The sequence below is a fragment of the Eumetopias jubatus genome, unplaced genomic scaffold (assembly GCF_037043125.1).
Source record: "Eumetopias jubatus isolate StellerSeaLion01/CBP00866 unplaced genomic scaffold, mEumJub1_p1.0 scaffold_39, whole genome shotgun sequence".
In the NCBI taxonomy this organism is placed as follows: Eukaryota; Metazoa; Chordata; class Mammalia; order Carnivora; family Otariidae; genus Eumetopias; species Eumetopias jubatus.
The window spans coordinates 1,028,950-1,047,927 of record NW_028274845.1 but is presented as its reverse complement, the minus strand read 5'-3'; the positions used below and the strand labels follow the sequence as shown (position 1 = coordinate 1,047,927).

General features: G+C 45.6%; 2 non-coding genes and 1 pseudogene across 2 annotated transcripts; 2 read left to right on the top strand and 1 right to left on the bottom strand.

The window, feature by feature from the left end:
- Positions 1 to 18,978, top strand: part of LOC148161912 (phosphatidylinositol transfer protein beta isoform-like) — a 65,818-nt pseudogene that overhangs the window by 45,105 nt on the left and 1,735 nt on the right.
- Positions 4,803 to 5,015, top strand: LOC148161914 (small nucleolar RNA U3). Its single transcript, XR_015767301.1, has one exon. It is a non-coding gene; the product is annotated as a small nucleolar RNA U3 (small nucleolar RNA).
- LOC148161913 (U1 spliceosomal RNA) lies at positions 17,269 to 17,431 on the bottom strand. Its single transcript, XR_015767278.1, has one exon. It is a non-coding gene; the product is annotated as a U1 spliceosomal RNA (small nuclear RNA).

The following is an 18,978-nucleotide window of genomic DNA, read 5'->3' as shown; positions in this document are numbered from 1 at the left end:
CCCAGGAGACATTTTGCAATGTCTGGAGACATTTTTGGTTATCTCAACTGGGGATGGGGTACTACTGGAATCTAGTATGAAGAGGCTGGGATGCTGCTGAGCATCCTTCAAGCACAGGAACCTCTCCCGCAAACAAAGGGTAGCCCAACTCTAACGTCAGTTGTGCAGAGGTCGAGAAGCTCTGCTCTAGATCAAAGCCTCTTGAGGGCAAGGACTCAGATGGACTAATCCAGGTCTGTATGTCCTTTCTGTCTCTCCTACTGCCTGGTACTTAATAGTGACTCAGTGAGCTTTACAAAATGCCAAACAAACATTAACTTTTGAAATAATTCTTGTCAATATGACAGATGAAAAATAGTATCTTGTTTTAGTTTGAATCTGTTAGTTACCTGTATTTCTTCTTTTGCAAAGCAACCATTCATTTTGTTTGCTTAGGTGAACATACTAATACCTGTCTATCTACAATTGGGACCATGAAGATTAATTGGATCAATTGAGCATAGTACTTGCAGATACACTCTGAATAGTACAGAATGTCAGACAAATAAAGACTTTATTATCACTGCATACTGTCCAAGCAGCCCCCATCCTTAGGAAGGGGCCTGAGACTCTGTGGCTGGGTGCTCGCTGCACATGGAGAAGTGGAGCACTGGAGTCCAGCCAGCACTCTCCTTCAGACAGAGTCACCGCATGTATGTACCTTGGGGGAGGCCCCCACCTCTGTTCACATTGACTGCTTGATATTTTCCCAGATGCTTTCACCTTTCTACTGGTCCTGACAGTACCCTGTGACAGGTGCCGAGAGGGCTGTTGTCGGCAGGTGAGGATCTGAGGCCAAGAGCACCAACACCGGCAATTTCAGAGGGTGATGAGTTCTCACACATGGATGCAGCTTCTATACTCCTGCCCCTGGCTTTTCCCTAGGGTCCAGCATTAGAGGAGGTATGGATAGGGCCTCATCTTGGTGAGCTTCCTTTTAGGGCCCAGAACTGAGAGCTGATGTGGAACACTGGAAAGGCATCCGTGAAAGGACATAACTGATTGCCTCCCACAAAGGTACCAACTCCACCAGAGCATAGGCTGACCTTGGGGAAACATTGTGGCTCTCTCTCCATCCTGTGTTTCCATGAAGCACAACCCAGAAAAGCAAGAGTTAGATTTGTCACCTAAGGCAAAGGAGACAAAAGCAAAAATAAACTGTCGGGACCCATCAAAATAAAATCTTCTAAACAGCAAAGGAATACATCAACAAAACAAAAAGACAATCTACTGAATTGGAGGAGATATTTGTAAATGACATATCTGATAAGGGGTTAGTATCCAAAATAAATAAAGAACATATAGAACTCGGGGCGCCTGGGTGGCTCAGTTGTTAAGCGTCTGCCTTCGGTTCGGGTCATGATCTCAAGGTCCTGGGATTGAGCCCCGCATTGGGCTCCCTGCTCAGCGGGAAGCCTGCTTCTCCCTCTCCCACTCCCCCTGCTTGTGTTCCCCCTCTCGCTGTGTCTCTCTGTCAAATAAATAAATAAATCTTAAAAAAAAACACATACAACTCAACACCCAAAAACCCAAATAATCCAATTAAAAATAGAAGACATGGATAGACATTTCTCCAGAAAAGACATATAGATGGCCAACAGACAGGTGAAGAGATGCTCAACATCATTCATCATTGAGGAAATGCAAATCAAAACCACTATGAGGTTATCACCTCACACCTGTCAGAATGGCTAAAATCAAAAACACAAGAAACAAGTGTTGGTGTGGATGTGGAGAAAAAGGAACCCTCATGCACTGTTGGTGGGAATGCAAACTGGTGCAGCCACTGTGGAAGACAGTATGGATGGTCCTCAAAAAATTAAAAATAGAATTATCATGTGACCCAGTAATTCTACTACTGGGGATTTACCCAAAGAAAATGAAATTAGTGAAAACACTAATTTGGAAAGATATATGCCCCGTATCTTGTTTATTACAGCATTATTTCCAATAGCCAAGATATGGAAGCAACCCAAGTGTCCATCGAAAGATGAATGGATAAAGAAGATATATATATATATATGTGTGTACACACACACACACACACACACACACACACACACACACACATATCTATATCTATCTATCTATCTGTCTATCTATCTATTTATACCATGGAATATTATTCAGCCAAAAAAAAGAATGAAATCTTGCCATTTGCAAGGACACAGATGGAGCCAGAGTGTATTCTGCTAAGTGAAATAAGTCAGTGAGAGAAAGATAAATACCCCATGATCTCACTCCTATGTGGAATTTAAGAAACAAAACATGTAAGCAAAGGAAATAGAAAAGGGAGAGAGACAAACCAGGAAAGAGACCCTTAACTATAGAGAACTAACTGATGGTTGCCGAGGGTAGGGGGGCTTGGGGGATGGGTGAGGTGATGGGGATTAAGAAGTGTACTTGTGGTAATGAGCACTGGGCAATGTATGGAAATGTTCAATCACCATGTTATATACTGGAAACTCATGGAACTGTATGTTAACTATACTGGAAAAATATTTTTTAAAAATTTGGAACAATTTTAAAAAGGTGGACCATGGCTTGCTAGATTTCTTTGAGTTGACCTCATGCCATTGACCTGTGGTTGTATTCCTGGAAGCAAACATGGGCAGTTCGAGGTCATGGGTCAATGATGGATGATGTCCACAGTAGATGTGTGCAGTGGTGTTCAGTGGCATAGAAGCTGAGGTTGAGGAGAGAGAAACAGGCAGGCAGGGGAAGTGGTGCCCTGAAGCACCTCTTCACTTCTTCAGCACAGGTTCCCCCCTAGATCTTAGGAGCCAGAGACTTAGGAGGTCGCTGTAGCACTGATAAAGGCAATTGTCCACCTTTAATGTTTGTGGGTCCTGCCCCTGGGCTCCCAAGGAAGCGATGCTTTCACATTTACCAAGGTCAAAATGAATCCACAAAACCTCAATGCATGGGCTCTATTTCACCCCAAGCACACATTGGACATCTGCTTTATGAAAGAAAAGAACCCAAAAGGAGCATTCTGGAAAAGATAAGAAAAAGGAAGACACTTCCCTGGTTCCCATAACATTAAAGCCATACAGCCCTACATGTACTAGAAATTTAAGACCGGGAAATGCAGTGACTTTCTACAATGTCTTTTGTATAAAAATTTGTCACTTTTTATGTAAAAAATATATTTTGGTATATAACCCTTTATCAAAATTTCCTTTGTCATGACACTCTCTCCTGGTAAAGATTCCCTGTCCCATGCAGCTGTACTAATCAGTGCTCAGGTAAAACTCACAACCTTTTATTTTTTTTTTTTTTTGAGTTTGAGCGCCATGTGGGATGCAGAGATTACTTAAAAAGAAAATAATTGAAAAGAAGTAAAATTAAAAGAAAAATTTTAAAAATGTATATGCGTATCAGGAAATTTTATTACTCTCTACTCTCTCACATTGATATATTTACATTGTGTTACTTACACCATTAAGAGCACCTTAATTACTGTAGCTTTACGGTGAGGTTTAAAATTTAGTAAATTTCTCCAATTTAATTCTTCAAGGTTGTCTTGGCTATTTAGGTATGTTGATTTCCAAATACATTTGAGAATTAGCTTGTAAATTTGCCCCCAAACTGCCTTCTCCAGTATGAATCAGAATAATGCTGATTTGATGTTCCAACAAATTTGAGTGGTCTAGTCCATGAATGTGATATATTTTTTCCTAATTATTTAGTATCCTTTAATTTATTTCAGCAAGAGTTTTCAGGTATCTTTGTTACATGTGTTCTCATACATTTAATGAAGGTGGACATGAATCTCCACTCTGTTTATTGAATTTCATTTCCTTTTTTTAAAAATTTCATTTTCTAAATGCTCACTGCTAGTATAGAGAAATATAGTAGATTATTACATGAATGTTGCTGAGGTATAATTTAGGTACAGTAGACGGCATCCCTTTAAAGTGTACAATTAAGGCTGTACTTTCAGAGATCATTTCTTTCTTTCTTTCTTTTAATTTTATTTTATTATGTTATGTTAATCACCATACATTACATCAATAGTTTTTGATGTAGTGTTCCATGATTCATTGTTTGCCTATAACAGCCAGTGCTCCCTTCAATGCTGCCCTCTTTAATACCCACCACCAGGCTAACCCATCCCCCCACCCCCTCCCCTCTAGAACCCTCTGTCTGTTTCTCAGAGTCCATCGTCTCTCATGGTTCGTCTCCCCCTCTGATTTCCTCCCCTTCATTTTTCCCTTCCTACTAGCTTCTCTCTCTCTTTTTTATTATTTTTTAAAATTTTTTATTGTTATGTTAATCAACATACATTACATCATTAGTTTTTCATGTAGAGTTCCATGATTCATTGTTTGTGCATAACACCCAGTGCTCCATGCAGAATGTGCCCTCTTTAATACCCATCACCAGGTAACCCATCCCCCCACCCCTCCCCTCTAGAACCCTCAGTTTGTTTCTCAGAGTCCATCTTCTCTCATGGCTTATCTCCCCCTCCGATTTCCTCCCCTTCATTTTTCCCTTCCTACTAGCTTCTCTCTCTCTCTCTTTTTTTAAACATATAATATATTATTTGTTTCAGAGGTACAGGTCTGTGATTCATCAGTCTTACACAATTCACAGCGCTCACCATAGCACATACCCTCCCCAATGCCCATCACCCAGGCACCCCATCCCTCCCACCCCCACCACTCCAGCAACCCTCAATTTGTTTCCTAAGATTAAGAATTCCTCCTATCAGTGAGGTCATAGGATACATGTCTTTCTCTGATTGACTTAATTTCACTTAGCATAATACCCTCCAGTTCATTTCTACAGTTTGTTACTAGAGAATTTTCTCTGAACGTGTAGAGGACCTGAAACCTCAAGGAGGAGGCACATTGTTCTCTCCTGAGCATGAACGTGATTTTAGGTGTTGTTTCCACAGCTGCCCATTGCCACTGATGATCGTTCTTCTCCTCCTTTGGACGGTAAGAGAGAGAGGATGCAGTGTGAGTGCTTTCTCAACAAATAAAAATTTAAAAAGATAAACTGTACAACTAAATGCATTTTCACAGATGTACATACAATTGAAACTACTGCTCCATTCAGGACACAGGGCATTTCTTCTACCTCACAGCTTCCCTTGGGTGGATCCATTGAAGTCTCTCACTGCCTTCACCCTCAGCCCCAGGCAACCACTGGCATCAAAGACGGCTTGATTTTTAACCACGTTATGGAAATGGAACTCTTTTATGCCTACATTCCTCCGTGCAGCCTAAGGATTCTTATATCTATCCATATTACTAATGGATCACCAGTTCAGAATTTTTCATTGCTAAGGAGTATTCCTCTGTATGGATATATTTGGTCTGTACATTCACCTATTCATGGCCATCTATGCAGTTTCCTGGGTTTGGCCATGGGGAATAAAGCTATGATGAATATTCATGTGCAGTTTGCTGTGTGGCCATATTGTGTAAATCCTTAGGAGAGGAATGGCCGTTCACGTGATTGGTAAATGTTTATCTGTGGTTCAGCTTTTCTCGGTGGTTGGACCATTTTTCATTCCCACAAGTGTATGAAACGTCTAGTTACTTTACATCCTCACCACATATGTTTTCGGTCTTCGTAATTTTAGCCACGGGGATGGTTGTGTAATGGTAACTCACTGTAGTATTAATTTATCTTCCCAATGGCTGAGTGTACGGTCGAAAACTGACCTCTGTGCTTCAGAGCCAAAATATAAGACGAAGACAGAGTTTGGAATATTGAGGAACAATAGCTTTATTGCTTTTCGGGGCACAGGGGGCTAGAACAGGCCAAGGCCCTCAAAAACTGTAAGTCCCCTCCCCCTGAAGGAAGGGGCGGGGGGGGTGTTTTATTTTGACAGAAATTGTGTGCATGATGCCAGCCTCCTTCATCCTGTCTTTAGGGTGGTACCAGGCTCCTGAAACAAAAGGCTTAGAAGGGAGGAGCAGAGGTTTGCAGAAGAGAAGGAAAAGGTTACTTAGTTTAAGATGGAGCCTTGCAGAGACATTAGTGAATCCCTTTTGATTTATGTTCAACTTCATGCTTTTCAATGGTTTCAAGTGGAGCATCTTTTCAAGTGCTTTTTGGCCATTTGTGTATCTTCTTTTGTGAAGCATTTCTTCTTCAAGTCTTTTGACCAGGTTTCCTATTGCATTGTCTTAGCAGACACAATATGTGTCAGAACATTACACTGAAAACTGCAGAGCACTACTTCCAGAAATTAAAGAACTAAATACATGGGGAGATAAAATTTGTGGTGGATTGGAAGACTCATTATGGTTAGAGGACAATTCTTCCCAAATTGATCAAAAGATCTAATACAATGCCAATCAACCTTCTAGCAGACATTTTAGTAAGTATTTCTAAGCTGATCCAAATGTTTATATGGAAATGGAAATGATCTTAAATTATCAAAGCAATGTTAAGAAGAAGGAGAAAGCGACAGACTTACATTGTCTATTCCAGAATTACTGTATAAACCTTTTGTGCAATTTAAAAGTGATTTGTCCGATTATTATTCAGTATAAGAGTTTCTGCGCATTCTCACTGCAGCTTGGAAGTTGCTTTACCCCTTTTTCACTGTAGCTACTTGATCTATACTTTAGCCAATAGTTCCAAAGTTTTTAAGTGGAGAGAGAATACTGAAGCTAGAAAGTATTTCACTTAACAGAGAGAAAGACTAATCCCTGATCATTAGGGCAAGGATGACCCTACAAGACTTAATGAACTCGCCTCTATTTTCCAGTTGGCCAAGACAAAGTGGGGAGCTACTGATAGCAGCAGTTTCCTCTGCAGACCTTCATAGTGTTGACTGCTTTGGGTTTACATGGAACCTAGGTGTTGGCTGTGTCCTGAGAGGCTGAAATTGAGTTGAGGCCCAGGGTCCCTGGGTCAGGACAGGTCATCCAGCTGTTGGAAAACACGGAGGGAGACCAGGCCATCCCCAGGCAGCACTGGCCACTTCCTCCAAGGAATCCACCACCACTACACTTTTCATGACTTCTGGTAACTAGACTGAGAGCCCCACGACAATTGGGATAATGTTTTACTCATCTCTGTACTCATGACTCCTAGGACCAAACCAAGCACTGAGGAAGCTCTCGGAGACATTCCTTCATGGATCTGATAAAGGGGGTGGCAAATTTCTAATCTCAACTACATTCCTGTCCCAAATACATGCACGAATGCTCTCTGCTTTCTTCCAGGAGGCAACAAATACCCTTCCTTCCAGAGGAGCCTGCCCTACACTCTCAATGCCCCATGACACTCCCCTGTGGTGAGCTCTGATGAAGAGGGACTGTCCTCTTGGATTCCTCTCAATGGTTCTCTCAGTAGGAAGAGATGTCTTCGGCCTAGCCCCCTCCCCCCTCCATCCTCTGCACTGCCACCATACCCCAGGTTAGGAGAGCTACAACAGTTTTTAAAATGATTTTATATATTTATTTGAGAGACAGCGTGAGGGAGAAAGCAAGAGTGAGAGAGAGACAGAGAGAAAGATAGAGAACAGCTGGGGAAGGGACAGGGGGAAGCAGACTCCACTGCTGAGCAGGGAGCCACCCCCCTCAATGGGGCTTGATCCCTGGAGCCTGGGATCATGACCTGAGCTGAAGGCAGGCTCTCGATGAACTGAGCCACCCAGGGGCGCTGAGCTACAAGATTTTGTTTGCATTCTTCCTCTCACTGCTTTGACCTCCTCTGTGAAATCTTATTGATGTCAGAATTCCAAGTTCATAACAGAGACTAAGGAAAATGAAACACTCAACACACGGTCAAGACAAAGGTGTGTAAAGTCTTTGACAACCATAAATTCAGAAGAATATAATTGGTATCACTGCCTCAGAGGCAAGGGTCTCCTAACCTGGCCCTTCCTGACCTTAGGGTAGAACTCTTTGTGGTAAGAATGGACAAGTCCAACCTTTATCCAAACATCACTGATCCCTCTAAGCCCACACTTACTTGGAGAACATCGACCGTGAGGGAGCTCCAAGGTCAAAGCTAGGGGTCTGGGGCAGAACCTCATGGTCACATCGTCCACCTCTTTTTTTTTTAAGATTTTCTTTATTTATTTGACAGAGAGAGACATAGCGAGAGAGGGAACACAAGCAGGGGGAGCGGGAGAGGGAGAAGCAGGCTTCCCGCCGAGCAGAGAGCCCCATGCGGGGCTCGATCCCAGGACCCTTAGATTACGACCTGAGCTGAAGGCAGACGCTTAAAGATGTAGCCACCCAGGTGCCCCTCCTCCTCCTCCTCCTCTTGGAACTGGTGCTTCCCTGCAGTACAAACCAACCCCGATCCATTCCGTGGGGCTCCTCGGGAGGTGCACAGGTTCACTGTGGACAAAGTTACTCTCCTCGTTCTCCTTGCTCAGCTCAGGCTGCTCCTTGCAGAGTTGGATGCCGCTGTATGCATTCCTCAGTTTCCCCTGATTTTTCTGGACCCAACTTGTCCTTCTTCTTACCTCCTTTGGGCAACCACCTGCTCCACCATTGCCTTGTCCTTCTTTGCGTTATTCTCATCCTCCAAACCTGCTGATTTTCTGTCTCCCAAATGCTCCCTCTGTTCTCTGTTTTCAGTGTGGGCTCAGCTCAGGCTCCTGCAAGAGACACACAGTGAAGGGACCAAGTCAGGTCTCAGCTGCAGTCCCCAGGGCTGCTTCAAAGGCACCGCAGACCCTTGTGCACTCACAGAAACTGAGCAGGAAGGGACCGTGGAGAATTTGAATAACAACCTTATCTTACATATGAGGAAGCTGAGCGCAGAGAGATGAAGAGATTTTCCCAAACTCCTTCAGCACTTGATGGCAGCACGGCCCCCACACAGGACTTGGCTGCGAGCTTCCCTGTGGAGTCTCCTAACGTACCCTCTGGGAAGGCACATCTGAATTTCAGGGGACACTTAAATTAGAAGTTCAACTTAAAAATAAATACTTTTTAGGAGACTTTGGATCAAATGTAGATATTTCCACTGTTAAAAATACCAGAAATTCCTTCCTGGGGACAAATCTTTTTCCCAGGTATATAATTCTGTTACTTCTTTCCTTTACAAATCATTGGCTAAGATATTAGGATCACAAAAAAGGTATGCAGGGAAGGAGAAGTTCCTCTGTTACCTGTCCTGGTCTCCCAGCTTAAGTAAGAATTAAGTTTCACTGAGACATTGAATACGCATGGAGAACGGATATTGAAATGGAGACCCTTAAAGAAATATAAAGTATTAAGGCAGACAGTTTTTATGCATTTTAGACAAGGAGAAAATACATTTCTCAGGGATTTGGGGGAGTTTTAATTTAGAGAGTGTCTAGACCGAATTTAGAAACCCTGGTGAGAAGGATGTCTTTTTACTTCTTAGTACAGGGGGTGCCTTTTTCATATGGGAGATTGGTTTCCTGCTTTCAGGGAGACAGAGGAGGGTTTGAGTGTCCTGGTACCAGTTTCTTTTTGGGTAGCTTCAATTCAAAATAATCAATATTGTCGACCTCAGAGAGTCGGGGACCTGGGGTGGCGAAGGAACTGAGAAAAAGAGACTACCGCGGCGCCTGGGTGGCTCAGTTGGTTAAGCGGCTGCCTTCCGCTCAGGTCATGATCCTGGATTCCAGGGATCGAGTCCCGCATTGGGCTCCCTGCTCAGCAGGGAGTCTGCTTCTCCCTCTGACCCTCCCCCCCTCATGCTCACTCTCTCTCTATCTCATTCTCTCTCTCAAATAAATAAATAAAATCTTTTAAAAAAAGAAAAAGAGACGACAGTATAGCGAGGCACAGGGGACCCCAAGCAAACAGCCCGAGGTCCTGAGGTTTATTTTCCATAATCTAATATACCTTCTACAGTGATATAGTACTATAATGATTTACAGCAGGGGCTTAGTAAGGCGCATCTTCCACGTACACAGGGTTAGTCAAGTGAAGCAATGGCAGTGGAGAAGGAATAAAGAAATCTGCAACTGGCTGTGATCAATTAATTGTAAACAGCATTGTACTCGGTCTTTAACACAGGATAAGAAAACAAAAAAGGGAATGCACAGTGTGCTGTTACAGCTGGCTTCCTATCTACAAAACATCTTCTGCTGTGTACTTTAGATCAGACCACACACATCCCAAGGGCATTTCACTCTGATCCTTTCAGGTTATTTTTAACCCTGCAATCTCGAGTTTTCTCAGAGATCTTGGAGTCTGAATGAACATGCACCAGTGGTCGTTGTGGCATTCTGTTTCCCCCAAATATGCCATTGTGGTACATTTTGGGCAATCTGACCTTGGCGCCTATGGGTACTATGGTTTCTCTCCGCCTTGCTCATTACTCAGTGCCTATTTCAGAGAGAAGGCTAAACATATCATTCTTAGAAATACCAAGGTGGCTCTCTCGGTTCAGCGTCTGACTCTTGATTTCAGCTCAGGTCATGATCTCAGGGTCATGCGATTGAGCCCCAGTTTAGCCTTCATGCTCAGTGCAGTCAGCTTGGGATTCTTTCTTCCTCTCCGTCTGCCCATCACCCCTGCTCTAAATAAATAAATAATATTTAAAAAAGAAATACAAAATAAATCCCATGACCTTATGTGAAACTAATACAATGCCTATGTTAAGTGGACCAGATTAGTTTAAAAATTATTTTAAAGCGCACCTGGGTGGCTCAGTTGTTTAAGTGTCAGTCTTTGGCTCAGGTCAGAATCCCAGGGTCCTGGGATAAGCCCGTATGTCCAGCTCCCTGCTCAGTGGTGAGTCAGCTTCTCTCTGTTCCTCTTCCACTACCCCCACCACCGCTCCTGATATCTCAAGTACTCTCTCTCAAATAAGTAAATTAAAAAATTTTAAAAAGCAATGCAATGGTCCTCTCTGGAATCAACCCACACATAAGCATGCTTTCGTTTTGCTGCACCCCAGTCCCCCTTTCTCTTTATTACCTATCTGACCTACATCCTTCCCCCAGCGATGGAGACAGCTCAGATGCACTGCTTCACCTGGTGGTGGGGCCAAAGAGAAGTGCACACATGGTTAGAATGGGCTGCCTTGAGAGTCAGCCGAAACGTAGCTACAGGCAGTTAGAAACAAGCCTAAAGTACCATTAAGAATAAGCACTACAACATTTAGCGGTACAGATTTTAGGTGTGGTATTGATATCACCTTCCTTGTACAAATGTGTTTAGACTCAAGCATGAGACTATGGGATCAGACAAAATGAAAGAAAACTGTGTCAAGTGTGAAGATACTAAGTTACCAAAGTTATTCTGAGTTGTATAATTAGTTTGTCCCTTAGCCCCTCATTTCCACCTGCAGAACCTAGAAGACGTGCAACAGAGTCTCCACTTGCCATCAAAGTCAATCTGAGGACACAATAATTTAAACTGTTAACCCAAACTTTCCATTTTTTCTTAACCTGTGTTGAATACCAGGCATTTCGATTACCCATTCCCATTTCCAGGGAGACTGCAGTGAGGACGGAGAATAATGTGGTGCATCCAGGTAACAGTCTGTTTCTTGGTCCGCTTCTGTGCTCAGCATGTCAACTTTTGTCTGCCAGTGGACCTCTAACCACACAGGGGAAACCCAACAAATATTAAAAGTGTAGGTTCTCTAGGTTAATCTACATTTAGGATTCTGTAGTGCTCAGAATGGCTCTTGAACTGCAAGGACCAAGGTAAATGCCCCCTCCTTACCTTAGGGGGAGTAATTCTGATTCCTGAAGCATGCACCTCTTCGTTTTCTATTTATTATTATTTTTTTTAAATTTCAGCTAGGCTCCATCACCTACGTGGGACTCTAATGCATGACCCTGAGATGAAAGTTGCACGCTCTACTGACCGAGGCAGCATGCGTCCCCCCCAGGACCTTTGATGCAGGCAAATACCATGATTTTCATATTGGAAAAGTACTGCAAACTGTGGGACATGCCTTCAATCCGCTCCACTCCTTCTGGGCATGTTTCGTGAGTTCCGACTGTGTGCGAGTCCTCTTTCCCACCCACCCATAGAAGGGCATATACATGGAAAATGTGCCCATCCATAGAAGACCCTCTAGGATCCCAACCCAGATCCGCTGGGATCCCTGGGGTCTTTTCTGTGTTATGCTCTCCTGCTCTCAGTGTGTTTCTGCCTCTAAAGGCACCTGTGAGCAGGACTGCCCTGGGGCTCCTGGAGCTCCTTTGTACCCAGTCCCAGAGAACGGGGAGTACATGCCGTATATGACCACAGCCCCCATGTATCTCCCCTCCCCAAAGGCACTCAGCCTTTCACTAACAGGTGCAGCAGGGTGAAATCTCCATTCCTGGCCCAGGGGAGACTAACTCTGAAACACAAGTGTCCCCTAGGCTCTCCTAAACCTGTCAGGACAAAGCTCCCCCACAGCTGTTGCTGGAAATCACAACTTACACAGCAATGAACTCAAAATGGTCACAGATCTAAGTATAAGAGCCAAAACTATTGTGCAAGAGGACTACATGGGAGAAAATGGTCAGGAATTCACAGTAAGCAAAGAGTTCTAAGTCACTACGGCAAGAGCACGATACGTAAGAGAAAATTGAAGAAGAAGAAGTTTTTGCATCAAACATTGCCACTGAGAAAAGGAACAGAGAAGCCACTGATTAGGAGAAAATATTTGTGGATTAAATACCCAATGGGGACTCACGTTCACGAGAGACAAGAGGACTTTGAACTCACTCAATGGGCAGAAGCAACACACTCGTTTAAGCCAGTATAAGAGTCGAATACACATGTACCAAAGGAGACACATAAAAAGGTAATCAATGTTATTAGTAATATGTTATTATTTCTCAAAGAAATGCAAGGAAAACCAGGTACCATTTTACACCAACTAGTGTGCTTACGTCCCAAAGACGATACCAAGTGTTGCTGAGGATGAGCAGAAACTGGACCCTCCTATATTGCTGGTCGCAACGTAAAATATAACAGCTCCTGCAGAAGCCACTTTGAGAGTTCTTAAGAGTTCAGCACAAGCTTGCCATAGGACCCAGCCATTCCACAACTAGGAATCTATCTGAGAGAATAAAAACATATGTCCGCTCAAGTCTCGTCAGAAATGTTCCGGGCAGCGTTATTCACAATGGGCAAAAACTGACAGCAACACAAAGGGCCATCGGCTGGTGAATGGACAAACCAAATGTTTCCTATGTGTACCATGGCATCTATTCCGCAACAAAAGGCACAGAAATCTGATCCAAGCTACAGCATGGAGGAACCTCAAAAGGATGCTAAGTGAAAGAAGCCAGTCACCAAGAACTACAGACTGTCTCATTCGGCTTATGTAAAATGTGCAGAAAGGAGCAATGCACAGAGACAGAAAGCAAATCAGTGCTGCTTGGGGCTGGAGGAGGGAGCGGAGACTGTCTGCAGAGGGGCTGGAGGGAGTGTGGGAAGGTGAAGGAAGCCTCTGAAACACACTAGGGCACTAGCTGAACAACTCTGTCATTGTTGACAATGGGTGAAATTTATTGTATGTCAATTTCACTTAAAAAAAAAAGAAAGAAGGCGACCCTCGCACATCAGTGGGTCCTGGGGTCCCCAGGCAAACACTGCCTGGTGAGGGGCCACATCCTGGAGTCCCAGCAGGTGGTGGCTCAGAGCCTGGTTTCTGACCTCCCAGCTGGAGTCAGGGGTTCAGTGACTGTGCCTTCAGTCTCAGGCCCTGGCAGTTCCCCTGGAATCCACCAGGCGGCAGACTACTTAAGGGAACAGACCTTCAGGTGGCCCAAGGACACCAGGGGGAAGCAAGCAAAGATAGGGCACCAGCTGGCTGGAGATTCCTAGAGGAAGTGAAGGCTGCAGGACCCAAGGAAGCTGCTGGCAAGATCTGGATGGATCTTAAGTAGGTTTGGTCCCCTGGGTGGGCTCTAAGCACTAAGCTTTAGGTTAACATCCAAAGGTTCCCTTTGATGCTCCCTCCTGCAGTGGCACTGAGGCTCTCCCCGTGGAAGCTCAGCATAGGGAAAAGAACCTGTGCTGCTATTCACCTTCTTCTGAGTCGAAATGGAACACTTGGGCTGCGTTTAGGGGAATCTGCCCTTTTCTGGCCCTCTATGTAGGGCCAGCTCCTGGGTGCTGAACCATCCCTGCAGGAGGCTAGAAGAGGCACTCTGGTCCTTCACATTGGAGCTGGGCTTGCAAAGAAGGGTTCCTGCTAATCCATATTTCCCTGGCCCTGGCTGAGCATCCTGGTCCAAGATCAGGGGCTGCAGTGGCCTAAAATAGGGACTTCCTACATGTCACTGCTCCTCTCTGGAAAGTCCAAAGGCGGCCCATGGTAGTGGTGGGGGGAGGGGAGGGCATAGAAACCTATACTCTGTCAAAACATCATCCACAGTGAAGATTTAAAAACAATGTTAGAGGACAGATCTCATATTATGTAGTCGGTGGTGCAGTAACAGCTCTGCGAGGTGAAAGAGGGTAGCTACACTAGTAATCAGCCTAACATAATTTATAGAGTCGTCCAATCCCTGTGTTGCCATGTGAAACTGATCTCACATGGGGAATCAGTTATGACTCAATTGTTTAAAAACCTGAAGGTGAGGGGAAAACATTTGAAAACGAAGCAATAAAACTATAGTTGACTGGGGAACAACATGGCTTTGAATTTTAGTGAACAATGTCGGTCCACTCATGGGTTGATTATTTTTTTTTTTTTTTTACAAATACAGTCTAGTACAAATGTAGAAATACATTTTCTCTTCCTTATGATTTTCTCAATGATATTTTCACTCTAACTCACTGTATCAAAAGAATAAAGTACATAATTCAAGTAACCCACAAAATATGTATTAATCAACCGTTTTTGTTATCTGTAAGACTTCAGTAGGTTATTAGTAGCTATGTTTTCTGGGACTCAAATGTTATACAAAGATTTTCAATTGTGGGACTCTGTACCCCTAACCCCCAGGTTCTTCAAGGGACAATTTGTATCTGGATTTGCAAATGACATACTCCTGTATACAGAAAAATACCAAATACACACACACAGAAACCACGACTATTAGAGTCCATAACCTATTTCAGCAGAGTTGCAGCGTACAAGGCAGACAAATCAGGTGTTTCTATAACCTAGGAATGGACACCGGGAAAGTCAATTAAGAAAAAGATTCCATGGACAACAGCACCCACCTGAATGGTATCGAAGAATAATTGAGTCAAGGAGGCACAAAACCTGTACACTGAAAACTACACAATATTGCTGCAAGAGATTAAGGAAGACCTCAACAAGTGGAAAGACATCCTGTGTTCATGGATTGGAATGGTTAAGGTGGTTCAGAAGGCAACAGCAGGATCTGCAGATTCTTTTGGATTCCTATTGAACGTTTTTCTTCTGCCTTCCCTAATCACCATCAGCCCCTTGCAGTACATTTCCTTTCAGACATTGTGGTTTTCATCTCTTCATGTGAGATTGGGTCCTTTTTTTTTTTTTTTTTTAACATTTTCCATGTATCTGCTGAATGTTTTCACCAATGGGATGCAGTTAGAACAAATGCTTTCTTGTGCTCTGGTGATTCCCATCTTGCTGTCAGCTCTGGGTCATTTTCAGATGAGTGATCCATCTCTTCAGGAGGGCTCATTTCCCCCCTTTGTCTGCATACCTCAAACTGTTGGATGGAACGCCAGACACTGTGAATGTTACCTTGCTGTTTGCTGGATATTTTTGTGTTTTCTATAATATTGAGCTTTGTTCAGGGATGCACTGAAGTTACTTGGAAACATTTCTGCTGTTGCTTCAATGCATAGTTCAGTGGCCCAGAGCAGGGCTCCGTGGAGGACTCACCATGAGTTCCAGGTACTGTAGCAAGCCCTCCCCCTGTCTTCCACCCTATTCGTCACAAATTAAGAGGGTTACTTTTGCTTAGTCTATCTGTTGGACACAGGCACTATTCCCAGCACCGTGTGAGCACCAGGCCCTGTGGAAAGGATTACCCCCTGACTTGCTGTCCATGCCTCCCCAGGGCCCCTCCACAGCTCTGGCTAGGTGACTTCCTGCAGCTCTGTCCTCCCTGAGACTCAGTCCTGGGTTCTCTCAGATCAGTGTCCTCAATTCCAGGAGCTCCATGGGGCTCCTATTCAAGTTCCCCTCCCCCCAGTGCCTTGCTTGGAAACTCTCTAGAGCCAGTACCTCTGAGCAGCTCTAGGGCTCTGCTCACCATTGTGTTGCCATGTGTCCGGGATGGCTGTCCCCTTTGCCTGATGCCCAGGATCTTGGAAATCTCCACTTCGCGCATCTTGTGTGACGCTGTTGCTCTTTTGTTTAATTGTTTCTGGCAGAAGAGTAACCCGTTGCTGAGTCCCAGTTGGTGTGGCTCCCCTAAGTGAAAATCAAAGTTGGAAGACCCTCAGTTGTAGATTCTGAATAGAGGCCTTTAGGGAGTAGAGAAAAAAAACACCAGCTCTGGTGAAAGCCTGAAGCCAGAAACCCCTTCAAGCTCAGTTTGACAAAGCAATGCAGGTACATCAGTAGGGACAGTTTTGGCTTGAGCCCAAGAGCTGCAGAAGGCCCACGGCCCTTTGTCCTAGAGCTAACCTGCTGTTTGGGAAAGGTCTGTGGTGCCAAACCCAGCGGGTTCTTTGTGAGTACACAGAGGTGCCTCTTTAAAAGCCTGTCAGGGGGCATCTGGCTGGCTCAGTCAGGAGAGCAGGGGAGTCTCCATCTGGCTTCATGAGCCCTATCCCTACTTTGGGTGTAGGGATTACTTCAACAAATAAACTTACAATAAATAAACAGTACATCAAGCCGGACCCTCTCTAGTCTCGGAAGGGTCCTCTGGAGCAAGGCTATACTAGGTAGGCTACCAAGTGGCCTAATCAAGGATACGGAGTCTGGGGATTGGGTGAGGCTTTGCAGGGTGCCTGGGGGGATAGGTGGGGAGGGGAGGGAGGAAGGAGAAGGGATGCAAACCCCTGTTCCCTGGGGAATGAAAAGAAAGCACCTTTGCTGGATCAGGGACTGCAAACCACATACTGAAATATAAGCAGAGAAATTGCTCTGCGAAAAACAGAAAAAACCCCGACAGCCAAGGTGGGATGTATGACCAGTGGACAGAAACTGTCCTGCATGCTTTTGATTGAGAAACAGCCAAACCCAGATTCTCAAGAAAGCAGCCCTTAAAAGCAGAGGTGTTTTCTTCAGGGTCCTGGTGTCCCCTGAGTGAGCTTCCTCTTCAGCCCATGTCATCAGCCAAAGTCATGGAAAAGACAAAACAAACAAACAGAAAAATGAATAAGAAAACAAAGGCTATTCTTAAACAACCAACAACAGGTGAAAGAGCAAAAGCAGCCCCCCACTGCCACTGCCACAAATAATGCAGAGGAGTTGTCCATACTCGGGGAAATCGCGGGGGTCAGCATGTCCCTGGTATGATGGAAGGGCCTCCCCTGGGAAAACCACCTGCTTGATCCCGGAGTCTCCCCTGCCGGGTAAGTGTGACTCCCTCCGCCTCCGCCCCACACCAGTCTCACCCCCCTTCCACCGGACACACAGGCTCACTCGCCTAGGCGCACCCCAACACCCTCGGCACCCACTCCTGTCGCAAGCATCCTCACCCTCCACACGACGCTTCCGAATAGGATGGACGCAACAGCGCTGCTACCTCCTCAGCCCCACGAATTCTAAGTTGCAGAACCCCACCGCCATGTTGCCTGGTTTGCATCAGACAAGCCCCGTCCGTGAAGTCAAGGGCTTCGCCTCAGTCCCCAACCCCACCCCATCTCCCTGCCCCCCAGCTCCCCTCCCAACTTGGATTTCAGTACTGGTGTTCCTCCTTCTCCTCCTCCAGTCCCCCTTCCCCTTCTCCCTTCCCGTGCCCTGGCTTCCTTCCTCACCTGCCCAGTCTCCTCTGTCTCCTGAATTGGTTACCACTCTTTCCTCTCCCTGCAGCTATGGCCCCCCAAACCCTACACAACCCCCCCCACCCAGCCCAGGGGAGGCTGTACCAGCCAGAGAGAAACATGAGGGAGGACTTTCCAACAGCCCGCGAAGAGCAGATACAACTCTCTCTTGCTCTCTCTAGCTCTCTCTCTCTTTCCCTTTGGGCCCTGGTTGGAGGACACCGAGTGCCATGGCTGCACCTGTACAGTTCAAACCAGTCCCCACAGCCTCCCCCAGGCCTGGACACTGCGGGGGGGAGGGGAGGACCAAAAGTCCGCAACCCCTGGGCCCTCGGGCTGACACCAGCCCACAACACTCCACACGCTGAACACATCCCAGGGCCTGCTTCTTCCCCAGGAGGGCTCCTAGGACAGGGACGGCGCGCCCCCTCGTGGCTTCGCGGGGAGACGCCCAAGGATCCCGCTGTTGAGGGCAGGGCCAAAGGGGACCACTGCTTCTGCTCCCTTAAACCAGGCTCAGCGTTCTCAGCAGGGGGTTAGTGGGGTCCCAGGCTCCCCACTCGGCCACCGCCTGCCCTCCCTCCACCGCTGGGCGCTTCCCCCTGGAGGGGATTTCTGCAGTCAGGTCGGCCTTTGGAGGGAAAATAGCCAGGTCTGGAAAACTAAACAGACTACTTTGAAGAGATTTGGGCAATTGTATGGTCATGGATGGAGCGCCCTAGGGTTCTGATTTGCCTTGTCTTGCTTGCGCCTTGAGGTAGTGGTTTACTTTTCCTGGAATGTTTAAATTAGAAAAGATTGGAGGGTGGAGAGGGGGCGTCCAACTTTAGTTGTCACCTGAGATCAATAGTGTGCTGCTGGGTAGAATAATGCCCCCTCACTAGGAGCTGTTCAGGCTAATGCCAGGAACCTGTGCACATGTTCCATCCTGCAGCAAAAGGAACCCTGCACAGGTGCTTATGTTAAGGACCTTGAGATGGGGAGATGATCCTGGATTATCCAGGCGGCGCCCTGCAATGACAAGGGGGTCTTAAAACACAAAGAGGCAGAGAAGAGGTCAGAAGGAGGCTGTGTGAGGAGGACTCTGCCTGCTGGGGCTGGGGCTGGGGCTGAGCATGGAGGAGGGGCCTCTAGGAGCTGGAAC